The 14112-nt window shown below is 40.3% G+C and overlaps 1 protein-coding gene across 5 annotated transcripts in view; it reads right to left on the bottom strand.

Moving 5' to 3' along the window:
- BACH2 (BTB domain and CNC homolog 2) overlaps positions 1-14112 on the bottom strand; it is a 330764-nt gene that overhangs the window by 190031 nt on the left and 126621 nt on the right. The window contains exon 1 of one of the 5 annotated variants that reach the window (XM_037131214.2): positions 9909-10487. The exons of the other annotated variants lie outside the window; for them this stretch is intronic. The gene's annotated coding sequence lies outside the window, so the exon portion shown is untranslated. Of the gene's footprint in view, positions 1-9908; positions 10488-14112 lie in introns of those variants that run through there. 5 annotated transcript variants of the gene reach the window in all.

The following is a 14112-nucleotide window of genomic DNA, read 5'->3' as shown; positions in this document are numbered from 1 at the left end:
ACGCACTCAGGATTGTAAGGTGCATTCAAGAGGTATGCAGTAGTTTCTAGGAATGTTAACATTATGAGTACTTTGCTTTTTTCCCATAACCTGCTTATTTTTAAAAGTATCTTTAATAAAAAGGTATTTTTTTTTTGTTAAAAAGAAAAGCCAGACATTTTTTAAAAGAACAAACTCGGGTGGCAGTCTTACATACAGAAACCTATCAAACACCAGGGCTGGCAGGGCCTTCAACAACGTGAGCCACCTCCTTCGGCTGAAGGCAAGGAACCAAATGTGTGCAGAACAGGAAGGCTCTGACCTGAGAAATGCTCAGGAGAAGAATTAAGGCAGTCGTGGCAAGAGAGGGAAGAGAGGCTGGCTGTTCAAGGCTGCTCCAGCAGGGCTGAGCAGGTCAGCGCGATGGAAGTGATGAGCATGTGTGATTTGGGAGCAGAAGCTAGACAGAGTTGAGAGTTCCAAGGGATATTCAAAGTTGCCTACAATATAGTCCCAATTTTTCTTTGTAGTTTTATCCTCATTTAGTATCTAAGACTTAGCAGTAACTCAGGCTACTGCATTAGTTCAGGTCTGCTGAGAAGCAGGCACTAATATGGGGTTAGATGTACACAACCACATATTAGACTTTGCAATGATAATAGAAACTTAAGAAAAGTAGCAGACTACAGCTATGGTTGTGGGCAGGGACAAAACATTTTCCAGCATCTTCACATAAGACTCATGTTAACGCATAGAGTCATCTAAATAACTTAGAAAATACCAGTATTCCCCATTTTACAGATAAGACACTGAACTTAAAGTAACTAACACTGGTCACAAATCTAGCATGTAGTAGACCTGTGATGCACTCTCATGATGGACCACAAAGTCCTTCCTATTTCTACCATGTTACGCATTGCCTCCTGGGTTTTCTCTCCTGAGAGAAATAGCTTAAATTGTACAGTTTATATCAACTGAGGCATCTGGAGTTTCAATCGCATTAAAAATCTCAACCGATGAGTCAATAATGTGGGGATGCCCACAGTAAAACCTGGCCCAAACTAACTATTCCAAGTGATATATTCATAGAACTGGAAAGGCCAGCTCACCTTGAGCATGGCAAGAGAATAGAGAAGGGAAAGAGTGATATTTCAGATATCCTTTTTTTCTGGATAGATAGGCACACAAACGTCCTTTTATCTTGTCCTTACAGATAATAAGAATCGTCTGCTCCTTTCCTTTTTAACACATACTCAAGAGTTCCAATCAGCACTATCCTTGAACTACCAGGGGTCCTCAGCTGCAGCATTAACAGTAACCTTATTTAAGAGCAGTGTTATCCTGGCTATTATTTGGAGGGGAACATTATAGCAGGCACTGCATTACCTCTTCTCTTTTGGCCTGGGAAATGCACAGAAGAAATTCCAGACCCCATCAGATGGGGAGTCTTAACCACCGATCAGCTACTTGCAGAAACTAAGGCATGATCACTCTCCTTCAGCCCTGAAGTACTTTTCTTATTGCAGGGTTGGTAAAAACATGAGGTCTCCTTCTTGTCCCTTTCTTATTGTTCTGATTATGTCACAGGAGTCTGTTTAGGACCACAACCCCCTCTGTGGTTATCCCTGCCTAGCGATCAGCAACCAAACCTACGGGCTTACTTAAAAGTAGGTTTTATCAGTACGACAGGCTTTTTTGGAAAAAAATAGACTATAATTTTGCAATCACCTTTGTATTAGTTACTTAGTACTTTAGATTAGGTGCCACTTCTAAATGGTAGTCACTAGCCACATGTGACTATTCAAATTTAAATGGAATAAAGTTAAAAATACAGTCCCTCAGTCACTGAGGTGCATTAGTCATATCAGGTGCTAATAACCACAGGTGGTTAGTGGCTCCTGTATTGGACAGCACAGATATAAAACATTCCTGCCATGGCAGAAAGGTCTAGAGGACAATGCAACCCAAGACCAATAGGTAAACACATTCAGAAACACCTGAGTTCTTATGTGCCGGGCACTGTTCTAAACTTTTGGAATGTATTAACTCATTTAATCTTCACTATGGATCCATGAGTGACGTAGGGCTTTTACTGTTCCCATATCACAGATGAGGAAACTGAGGCATTACATAATCTCTGATTGCTCTGTCCCGTCATATCCAAACTCACAGACCTTCCCTCTGCAGTGCCTCACATACCCATGCCAGAGTCTGTCCCTTAGACTCTTAAAGGGCATCTGATGTGCCCTCCTAACTGGTCTCCCTGACTCAGCTATCCTCTCCTATCCTCAGCAGAACCAAATAATTAATAATTATTCAAACAGATGAACCCTCGATGGAGCCTCACCGTCTACTGAATTAAGGTCAAATTCTTCAAAGCAGTTTTCAAAGTTGCCTACAATACAGTCCCAAATTTTCTTTGTAGTTGTATCCTCATTTAGTATCTAAGACTTAGCAGTAACTCAGGCTACTGCATTAGTTCAGGTCTGCTGAGAGGCAGGCACTAATATGGGGTTAGATGTACACAAGATTTCTTGGGGATGGGGCAGGGGTAGGCAGGAAAAGTCTGCAGACAAAGATGTAGGTCTGGCCCTGTGTGAAAGAGGAAGGAAGGTGAGTAGGATGTTTTACAGTGCAGCGCAGTTCTAAGAAAAGTTCAGCCCTGCCAATAAGCAGTCCTTGAGGCAAAGTGTCTCAGGGGAGAACCCCCTGTCTTGCTGGAATGGGCATGTCTCAGCACCCTCACTGTGCATAATTCCTGGCTGGGAGTGGCCCCTGGGAAGTGTGGCCATGGTGCCCAAGTGGGGTGAGTCCAGAGGGGTCACAGCTGGGACATCAGTCAGTTGTGCTCCCGAAAGCAGGAGAGCTGAGTGGCACATTTTCACAGCCCCCACAGTCATTGTATAGTAGGCCATTCAACTGGGACTCATTTAAGAGCAGAAGAGGGCGCTACTAATAATGATGCTGGGACACCAGGCTGTAGCAGGGGCCTTCCTATGCATCCAAGAGCTCACTCAGAGTTCATCAGCACAGATCTTCCCACTCTCTGGCATTCCTTCAGTCTGAAACTCCAACTGTGGCTACAAAAATCTTAGGTAGGTTTTAACACTGATCTCAAATGTCACTTTCTGAGTGTCATCTTCTCCATGGAACTTCTTCATGTGTACCTTTCTGGAAATTCTGGTCCTATTCCGATGATATATTTTAATTAATTTTGAACTACCTAATTTCTGCAGTTTAGTCTTCCCTTTGGTGGCCAGCACAATGTCCCGCACATAAAAAATGGCGCCCACAGAGGCAGGCACACTCCTAACTCCACAGAGTGTGCAACGTCAACTTTCCTAAGGCTTTTCTGCTGTAAACAAATACATACATCATCTTGTATTTCTCAAATGCAATTTTTCTATGTCTTTATAGTTCAGAGAATTCAAATATCAGCCAACCTTGGTGAATGAATTCTTTCACAATTTGCTAATTACTTTGTCCTTCTGCTGAAAGCCCACACTGAATTGAATTACTTCAACTTTGCTTCAAAAGACGACTAACAAATTGCTGAATATGATTTGCACTTGAAACAATAAAACTATTAACGGCATTTTAGCAAGAATACCCATTATTCTCTTTGCAGCAATAAATCAGCATTTTATCTGCTATAAATGGCTTGGTCAGTGTCAAACAGCTCTAGAATAAATCTTTTCGCCTTTCTGCTTCTGCTGTCTGATAAAAAATGGAGGCAGAAGGCAACCCTGGGTTCTGCATTCCAGGCCTATCATTTTCATGCTTCACGGCTCTGTGATTTATTTCCAGTGATAAACCCCTTGTCCTACACTGACCGGTGTTCACACATGTCCAAATATGCACAGGAAGACACAGGTACGTCTTCAGCACTAACTCCAGAACAAAGGGGTTTTCAGATGAACAGTTCAGGGACCACATATAGTAGAATTTTGATGCCTATCACAGATTTTAGAAATGGGGCAGCTGTAAAATGAGGAGAAATGTTCTAATATTCAGACTATTTTTTTCAGCCCCACCTCAGGTATGGTTGTAAATACCACATGGTCAACAGATAGGCTGTCGAGTTATCCTCTGAAGATGAAGCTATTCTACCTTCATGGTTCTGAATAATATACCCAATGTGTTCTGCAATGTGCCTAATAAGTTCTACTTTAAAAAATCCCTTGCACTGAAATCTTATTGGCTCTATGACTTATTTTTTTGTACTTCTGAACATAGCACAATATAACAAAGGTACCTGATGAATATTTAAGTGATGAGTTAACAGATAAATTTTTTCACTAAGTCTGCTTAAGTCATATTTGTTCACTGCATTATTCATTCATCAAGACTAAATACTACCATCCATGCCATTCACATTTATTACAAACTGGTCCCTGTTCTCTATTTTAAAATTTACTGATATTTGGGAGTTATGTTTACTGTTAGCTATACTGCTAACATTTCAAATATCTGGAGGACTTCATAAATGTTATTATGGATAATGGTGATGAGCTGTTTTTAATATCCTAGGTAAAATGAGAGAAAATAGAGTTAAGCTATAGCATGAAAGATTTCAGTTAGATAAGAAAGTGCTGTGACATCAATCTAATTAAACGCTAGAGTGGATTAATGAGGCAAGTAATGAAATCTTTCTCAGAAGTCTTTAAAAATAAGATGAAATCTCATCAATACACACACTATTATGTGTGTCCCATATAAAAACAGGTGAAATTTGCTCCAGTATTCTTTGAAAGACAGGTATATTTGTTAAAAATATCAAAAATAATATAATTTTTTGGAATATGGGTATATTACATAAAATATTCATATCAATTCATAATCAACGACAGCAATCAAACAGCAAAGAAATGATTTCTAGTTCTTGTTTCTCATTTACTTTGTGACTTTGGGCCAGATATTTGCTTCAAAGATCCAGATTCTTTTCCAACTGAAAAGGAATAATTCTGTTTCTAAGTACCTCTTATTCACAGTATAGCCCACCTAACTTTGCTGAGTAGTTATATCCTGAATAAATAAGCAATAAAAGTATTACTGCTAATTACCTTGGTTCCTACAGTTTGTTTCAATACTAAATCCTTATTCATTGTCTTGAAGTAAGTTGTTAGCATATATAAAGAAAAATATTTATCATCCTTGTAACCAAGGATAAAGGGCACAGAAGCAGGAATATCCCAACCATGTCAAAAAAGTCAACTTTTAGGAGAAGGGCAGTAAACAGTGTCTTACCACTAGGAGTGGAAGCAATCTGGAAGGTCATTTGGAAACTAATCTTCTCCCTTTACAGATGAGGAAACAGGCCTGGGGAGAGTGTGTGGCTTTCCCAAAGTCACTCCATTGTAGATGACAGAAGCACACTGCACAATTCAGAATAATGAGTGGCAGGCTCAGAGCCAGACCCTGCAATGAGCCGGGGTAGCTGCCCATTCCCTCTGGAAGACTGTCTTTCTAAGTGCTCCAGGCTTGTCCCCATGGCTCTCCACGCCCTCTGAAAATGGTGACAGGGAACAACTGGTAAGGAATGGAAGGACATCTGCCAATGCTCAAAACGCATTTGTTGTGAGGAATAAAAGCAAAAATAAATAAATGGGACTACATCAAAATAAAAAGCTTTAAAGGGAGCTATCAACATAATAAAAAGATAATCCATTGAATGGGAGATATTTGCAAACAACATGTCCAAAAAGGGGTCAATATCCAAAACATATAAAGAACTCATACAACTCAACATCAAAAACACAGTCCAATTAACAAATGGGCAGAGGACCTCAAGACATTTCTGCAAAGAGGGCATGTATTCCCAAGACACAGCTAACAGACATATGAAAAGAGGTTGAATCACAAAACATCAGGGAAATGCAAATCAAAACCAAAATGAGGTATCACCTCACACATGTCAGAAAGGCTATTATAATAAAAATCAATAAACAACAAGTGTTGGTCAGAATGTGGAGAAAAGGAAACCCTACTGCATTGTTGGTGAGATTGTAAATTTGTGCAGGCACTACAGAAAACAGTACAGAGGTTCCTCAAAAAATAAATTAAATAGTAAATAAATTTAAAATAGAACTCCCATAAAACCCAGCAATTCCACTTTTGGGTATTTATACAAAGAAAAAGAAAACACTGATTCGAAAAGATATCTGCACTACTATGTCCACTGCATTATTTACAATAGTTAAGACATGGAAGCAACCTAGGTGTCCACTGGTAGATGGGATGAATCAGATGCGGTGTATGTACGGTGCACACATGTACACACGTGTAGCACATGCACGCAATAGAATATCACTCGGCCATAAAGAAGAATGAAAACTTGCCATTTGAGACAACATAGATGGACCTAGAGGGTAATATGCTAAGTGAAATAAGTAAGAGAGACAGAAATCACTTATATGTGGTATCTAAAAAAACAAAACAAATGAACAGAAACAGATTCATAGTTACAGAGAACAAACTGATGTTTGCCAGAGGGAAGGGAGTGGGGAAACAGGTGAAAAAGGTTAAAGGAAATAAGAGATACAAACTCTTACTTATAAAATAAATAAGTCACCAGGATATAATATATAGCACAGGGAATATAGTCAATAATTTTATCATAAGTTTGTATGAGACAGAGGGTAGCTAGACTTATCATGGTGATCACATCATAAGGTACATAAATGTGAAATCACTATGTTGTACACCTGAAACTAACAGAATATTGTGTCAACTATACTTTAATCAAAAGGTATTCATTCTGATGTCTCTAGCTCCAGTCTACCTTTTGGATAACACTGTACACGGTTTGGATAACAGTTCTGGGCAGGAGGCAAAACAAGTTATCTTGACATGGTCTAGCCCCTAGAGAGCAACTGGCTGAGAGCCTCTAGTTTAGAGGTTCAGGCAATGGGAGGAGCCACGCACTGCCCCTCCTAAGGTTACTTCAGGGAGAAAATACAAGTGGAATGCAGAAAAGGGAGGACAGACAAGACAGCTGGGGAGAGGGCACATAGGTACAAAACTCCAGATTTCAAAGGAGGGCTTATCTGCACGCTGCAGGCGGGGGCAGAAGTGGGCACTGCAGGAGGAGAGCGTGGGACCATACTCACAGTGCTGTTTGGGTGGGGCTGTTGGCGGTCTGCAGTTTACATGGATACAAGGAACTCCATGCCTAAGACACGAGAGCTCCAAACGACTACTAAAACACAAAATACATGTGTAAAGGGGAGAATTACCCACAACATTAGGTTTTTCTACATGGCTAGACCAGCAGGGTTGCAAAATCCATCACTGTTACAGGCTGGAAAGGCAACCAGGGGAGCCTTCTGAGAACTTTTAGAGGAAACATTTTGGATGAACCTTTTGGTCTGGTAAGACGGCTAGTTCTATTTAACTAAAAGCACATGGCAGCAGGTGTCACAGATATACTCCATTGGAAGACTACATAAAATGAATACTATTTTTAGAAAAAGGGAAACTCACAATAGATAACCTGAAAATGGCTGATGAGGGCTCAGGCACCGTCTTGTGCTTTCTTAAGCATTTAGCAATCAGGTTTAGCCTTGAGCGGCACTGCTTTTATTTCAGGCAATATTTAATTTATGCCAATGATTCATCTGCGATATCAAAACATTACGACATTCTATGAAAACAACAACAACAAAAGGCTAGAAATATAGGAGGCTTACTTTGATCACCTGATTTAAAACTGCAACCTCTCCCCACCCCCAAACAACACTCCCCTTACCCTGCTCTATATTTTGCTTCCCTTTTCATAGCAGTTATCACCTTCTAACATACTATTATTTGCTTATTTATTTATTGCTTATTGTTTGTTCCCCCCAGTAGAATATAAGCTCCCATAGGGCAGGAATTTTTAGTTTTGTTCGCAAATGTATCCCATGCATCTAGAACAACGTATGACACACAGTGCGTGTGCAAAAAAGTTGGCTGTCTGAATCAGAGCAAGATGTGAACCAGTACTATACACAAAGCACTTTTCTAAGAAACAATGAAGTTGCCTCATCACTAACTACAAGGAATTTTTTTTCAATAGAAATCAGGGAGTTAAAAAAAAAAAACACTTGAATCCAGGGGTCAGCAGGGGAGGCCTGCAATCAGAAGAAGCAGAGATTCACGCTGAAGATTCCAGGGGAACCGATCTCTCTGTATGTGGGAGGCCCACACCATAGGCTGCTTCTGCACATTGTTGGGGATAGGGAGGGAGACTGAGGCAGTTACTGAGCAGTGGGAAAAGATGCTTCACAGGAGTTTGTCTTTGGCAGCCTTGTAATATTACTATTTTTGTACAGAGCTTCCCCAGGCAAGAGAAACACTTTCGTAGCATCATACCCTAAGTCTGTAACAACACTTTGAGGCATTTAGGATTTTTCTCTGAATGTCAGAGACTATGTTACCTGCCCGAGGCAGTGGGCCAAAGGGAATCATTCCTGTCTTGGTTTAAGAAGGCAAGTACAAATTCAGTACTTTTTCACATGGCATGGCCAAAAGTAATGCTCTCAAAGGCTGCTGACCTAGTTGCCCACCTCCTGTGGTTTCCTGCACAGGGAGATCAAGTGAGTAATGAGAACTCCGAAGTCTCTGCCACCAGAAAAGTAGGCATTTCAGGTGGTATTTATTTAAGGCCCTGCATTTGTTAGGTTACAGTGGAGGTCTGTGAAAAAGGCAGGCAGCAGACACGTAGCCTAGATTTATGGGGCACATGCAAAGCTCTGCCTTAACACAAAATGCTAAGAAACAAAACTATTCACTGCATGGGAGAACATATTTTGCCAGTGATACATTTGAAAAGGGGTTAAAGTCTAAAATATATAAAGAAGGTACACCATTCAATGCCAAAATAACCAAATAATACAATTGAAAAATGGGCAAAGGACCTCAATAGACACTTCTCCAAAGAGGACACACAGATGGCCAACACACATATGAAGAGATGCTCAACATCACTAATCATCAGAGAGATGCAAATTTAAACCACAATGAGATATCACCTCCCACCTATCAATGGCCATCATCAATAAATCAACAAACAAGTGCCAGCCAGGATATGGAGAAGAGGGAACCCTCATACACTGTTGGTGGGGATGCAGACTGGTGCAACCACTGTGGAAAACAGTATAGGGTTTCCTCAAAAAATTAAAAAATGGAATTGCCTTATGACGCAGCAATTCCACTTCTGGGAATATATCTGAAGAAAGACAAAATACTAATTCAAAAGAATATATGCACCCCTATGTTCATTGCAACATTACTTACAATTGCCAAGATTTGGAAGCAGCTTAAGGGTCCATCAGTAGCTAAGAGGGTAAAAAAGCTGTGGTACACTTATATAGTGGAATACCTGGCCATAAAAAACAAGAAAACCTTACCATTTATGACAGCATGAATGGACCGGGAGAACACTATGCCAAGTAAAGTAGGCCAGTCAGAGAAAGACAAATACTATGTGATTTCACTCATATGAGGAATCTAATGAACAAAATCAACTAACAAAATAGAGAATAGACAGACAGCTGTCGGAGGAGAGAGGGGTTGTGGGGCTAAATGCAAAATATAAATGGATTAAGCACAAAACCCCAAAACAAACACACCAAAAACTTCATAGACACAGACAACAGTATGATGATGCCCAGAGGGAAAGGGTAGAAGAGAGTACAGGGAGGATAACTGGTGATGGAAGGAGACCTGACTTGGGTGGTGAACACACAATACAATACACATGATGTATTACAGAATTGTACCACTTCAACCTATATATAGGTCAATGTTATAATAACTTCAATTATAGTAACTTCAACCCTAATAACTTCAATTAAATATATATATATTTTTAAAAGAAGAAACAAAACTCTGCTGTGCACAAACTGTTTGATAACAATGGAGACAGAGGGACCTAAAACGTAACTCACCAAAACCCAGAAAAGACATGGGACGCATGGAATGGGCAGGTCTTGAGGATCTCATCTCCACACAAAGAGAAATTGTGCAGTATCCAGAAAAAAGAGATGTTATGGTAGCTTGGGAGAATGAACAACCACAGGGGATGAATCAGCTCAGCGTCTGAAAACACCTACGGGTTCTGTCAAACCTGCCTGCACTCTTCAAGAGCTTCAAGGCTCACAAACAGGAAATTGCTGGGTATGACGACCTGACTCTCAACCTCCCGAGAAAAGAGCTTGCCCCCAAAAGTTATGAACAAAGTGTGGAGCCAAAGGGTGAGAGGTGAAGAAGAATGTGAGTTCAAGTTCAGGGGATGTGGCATTGAGTAGGAGGAAACAATTTTCAAACATATAGAAATTATTTTGGATTTTAGCATTGGGCTTAATACTGGTCAACATCTTCACTAACACTTCAAAGAAATGAAGAGAGAGAAAACTGAATTACCAAGGGACTTGTGAAGACAGGAGATTAAGTTGTTCATTTATTCATGTGTTCATTCATTCATGACATTCTGTATCAGGATATTTTCAGAAACAGAAAACTCTTAATTGATCTAAACAAATAAGAGGATTTATTGTCTCGAACAAACAGTTGCTAGACATAGTGCTGTCCCAGGGCTGCTTTATTTAGCGGCTCAGCGACATCATTAAGGCCCCAGATGCTCTTCACCTTTGATTTGATTAGACTAACCACCCCCCTGGATCAGGGATGGGTTGGAGCCAGTTGCACTAGAGCAGCTGGAAGTGAGTAAATACTTCAACCAAACCAGGGTGTGCTAGCAAGAAAGGGGCCGATGCACACTGCGTGGCTCACCAGAGATATCTGTAGATGGTCACTCAACAATAGTCACTGTGACCTGCTACATGTCCATTCCTGTGCTGGTCACTGGAAACACAAAGACAAGAAACTGCTTGCTTATAGAAGCTTCAAGAATAATGGGAGAGACAGATATTGATGAGATAACCATGCCAATAAAGATAAGACTGAAACTGTAATAAGTGCTATGTTTTAAAGGTATTCAATGCTATGAAAGCATAATAGGGAAACCTAGATAGATTGGGGAGTGGGGGAGGAAAATTGTCCCTGAAGAAGGGACACTGGAGCTTTTGGGATGGGAGACGGAGAAACATTTCAGACGGAGGGAGCACATGGAGTGGCCAAGTGAAAGGATGGCACATCCAAAAACTGTCCCCAGGTAGGACAGAAGGGTGAGCTTGGAGCAAGATGAAGCCGAAGAGTTACCCAGGAGCCAGATCACATGAGTTGTATATAATGGAAGAAAATATTAACAAATTTTTTTAAAACTTTAAATCTTAGACCTTTTGTCACATGAGGTTTGACATAAAACAGAGCTCTAAAATGTCTTAGCACACAAATGCACTGAGGATATTAAATGGTCATTCCATGTCCTTTCAAAATGAATACTTCTAGTCACCTCCCTTACAGTGTCCCACAGGAAGAAAGGCTGGGCCATGGGGGTGAAGAGGCAAAACTTGGACGTACCTGAAGCCTGGGCTGAAAGATGAAGCCACATATTTGTAACTGACTAGGACAAGAAGGAAATAATTAAAGAGGCCAAGAAAGGAGAAGAATGCAGAGGAAGACAGCGGCTTTCAGACAGGGTGGGCTGGGATCAGGGGCCTGGATGTGGGATTGATGGTGGGGAGTAACTAGATGTGGGAGGTTGAGCTGGGAGATGTGGGAAGACTCAGGAACACAGTGGATGGAGGGACCCTGCTGAGGGGCAGTTTTACCACCACCCCACACCTTCAAAGGAGAGTCTAGCGTTTACTCTCTTCCCGTGTTCTGGGGAGGTAACAGCAGTGAGAACACAGAGCTCAGTCTACCTGTATGTTTTTGGGGATGTGCTTGTTTACTTAGCAAGAGATTACACAAAATTTATTCAAGAAAAAAATGCCACAGAGTCCTCTCTTGGCAAATGAAAATACACTTTAGGAATAAACAAGACTACCACTTCCTCATGGGCTGAAAAATATTACCTCTTACTCTGATTTCTTATCATTATAAACTAACTCATAATCTCTCAGTAGCTGAGTATAAATGGTCTAATTAACCATCCTGTGCCCTTCAAATACTTAAGAATTTCCATGGTGACTAACCATGCATTTCTTCTGCCACATGGATGAGCATGTAACTAAATGAGCTCTCATCTTCCAAAGCAGACATTTAAAGTGTGACAAAGTCATCTCTGAGAAGCTTGGCTCTTTTGAATGAGATAACTAATTACCGGGTGAAAAGGCAGCCTTTTCCCCACTGGGAAATCAACTATGTGGTCTAGTGGAATGAAAGGCATGGACCATGGCAAATCAGGTCTGCAAAAACAGTAAACAAAACAAGCCACAGCACAATTAACACATGTGGATGAAGCAAAACAGCACCAGCCACACAGCTGATTTGATTTTAAGAAAACTGAATCCGTTTCAGGGAGAAAGGCAAAAAAGTCAAAATGCACACAGGTATACAAAAAAGAAAAAGGAAAAAAAAAAGAAAAGAAACATAATACCCTGTAAGTACAGTAAAACTCATACACACAGACCCCATACACTACACAAATTACTTCATTTGAATTATCCTACAAAATTAGGAAATGTCCTTACACATATACGTATTTTATTGCTCAGGAATACAACCCATGTGTCCTTCAGAATCCCGACTCCTAACAAACACAAAGCATTGAACCATGGAGATGGTCCTTTCAAAATAGGGATCTAACCTATTTTCTCTAGATCAGAGGTGGCTAGTAACTGAGAGCCCGTAGACACTGTAGTAACACAGAGAAAAGGAAATTGATGATGAAAGCAAATTTAATTCAATGAGCTAGTGATATTATGATGTACAAAACTGGGAAGGCAAGAGAGGCCAAAAGCACACACGCACTGCCCACTTTGTTCCTTTTTAGTTCTATTAAGTTGCATATATATCTATTTGAGATTTTTACTGCAAGAGGCATAAAAGTTGACAAAAGACTATCCGAATGGAATGTTGGTCACTGGGTTAACTGTCAAGCACAAAAAGAATCATAATTTTTTTCAACGAGCTTTCGAACAAAGTGTGCATGCTCTTGACATCTGCGGATGAGCTACAGTTTCCTCTTCAACAAAGCTTCTCTAAATTAAACATAAGCTTGTTTTTGGTATCTGCAAAATACATGTGGATAAAATTCAAAGTTTTAGAAAGGGAGTTGCCATAGAAACACACAACTCCCTAAAAGAGCAATCCATCGTCTCTTAAGGGAACCTGTCATTACATTTATTCAGTGTCTGTGTGTGCGAGTGAGGCCACAGACAAAGCATAAAGGACAGTCAGCAGACACATGCTGGACAAATACACAAATTAAACAAGTACTTTAAGTAAGGGGTGATGAGCCCCATTGTTGCATGTGTGTCAGGGGTGGGGGGATGGAATCATGTGAGCTGAACCCTGTGAGAGCGCTGAAATGCAGCCATCACAAAAAGATCTATTTAAAACAGTTCTGCAACAATCTGGGCATTGCGCACAGTTATCACTAAGGACTGTTTTCTGCAAATTCTTTTAAAATGTAGATGTAAGTACTAGAAGCAACCCTTACAAAAATAGCTTTATTTTTAGTAGGAGAGTAGACTCAAGCTTAAAAAAAAAAACCCAACAGAAACCCTAAGTGGGCATAAATGGGAATTGTGTACTGCAGACTTTTCAAATGCATGGTGTCAGTATACCTAAGACAAACAGCCCCTCTTTATTAGCAACTTTTATGCAGCCTTCCAAAAAAGGCCACCGGAGTTTCAGCCAGACTACAGTTCTTCAGACTTGGTCCCTCTAGAGACAAAGGAGCCCCAGGGAGACAACAGCTACTAGGAGTTTGGAACCAAATGACTTTCTTTAGGGAAGAATTTCTGCTCTAGGGCTTTCCCTAGAAGAGGCCAAATAATCACAAGCCCGTTGAGAATGCTATTGCCTTAAATGGGAGGAAACAAAATAGATATTTTTAAAGGGGCTGTGCCCTTGCAAATCCTACAGTGAAAGTTTGGGATTAAAAAATGTTAAAGCCATCAACAGTCATGATTTGGATAAAGATGTGATTTTTTTTTCTGTAGTTGCATTTATCTGATCAGTACTAATGATTTGCAAATCTTATTAATGACCATAATAATAATATTTTTCCTAATGAAACAC

Source organism: Artibeus jamaicensis, unplaced genomic scaffold (assembly GCF_021234435.1).
Source record: "Artibeus jamaicensis isolate MK-2021 breed Jamaican fruit bat unplaced genomic scaffold, CSHL_Jam_final contig_387, whole genome shotgun sequence".
Taxonomy (NCBI): domain Eukaryota; kingdom Metazoa; phylum Chordata; class Mammalia; order Chiroptera; family Phyllostomidae; genus Artibeus; species Artibeus jamaicensis.
The sequence above is the reverse complement of the archived record's forward strand: the minus strand, read 5'-3'. Positions and strand labels throughout refer to the sequence as shown.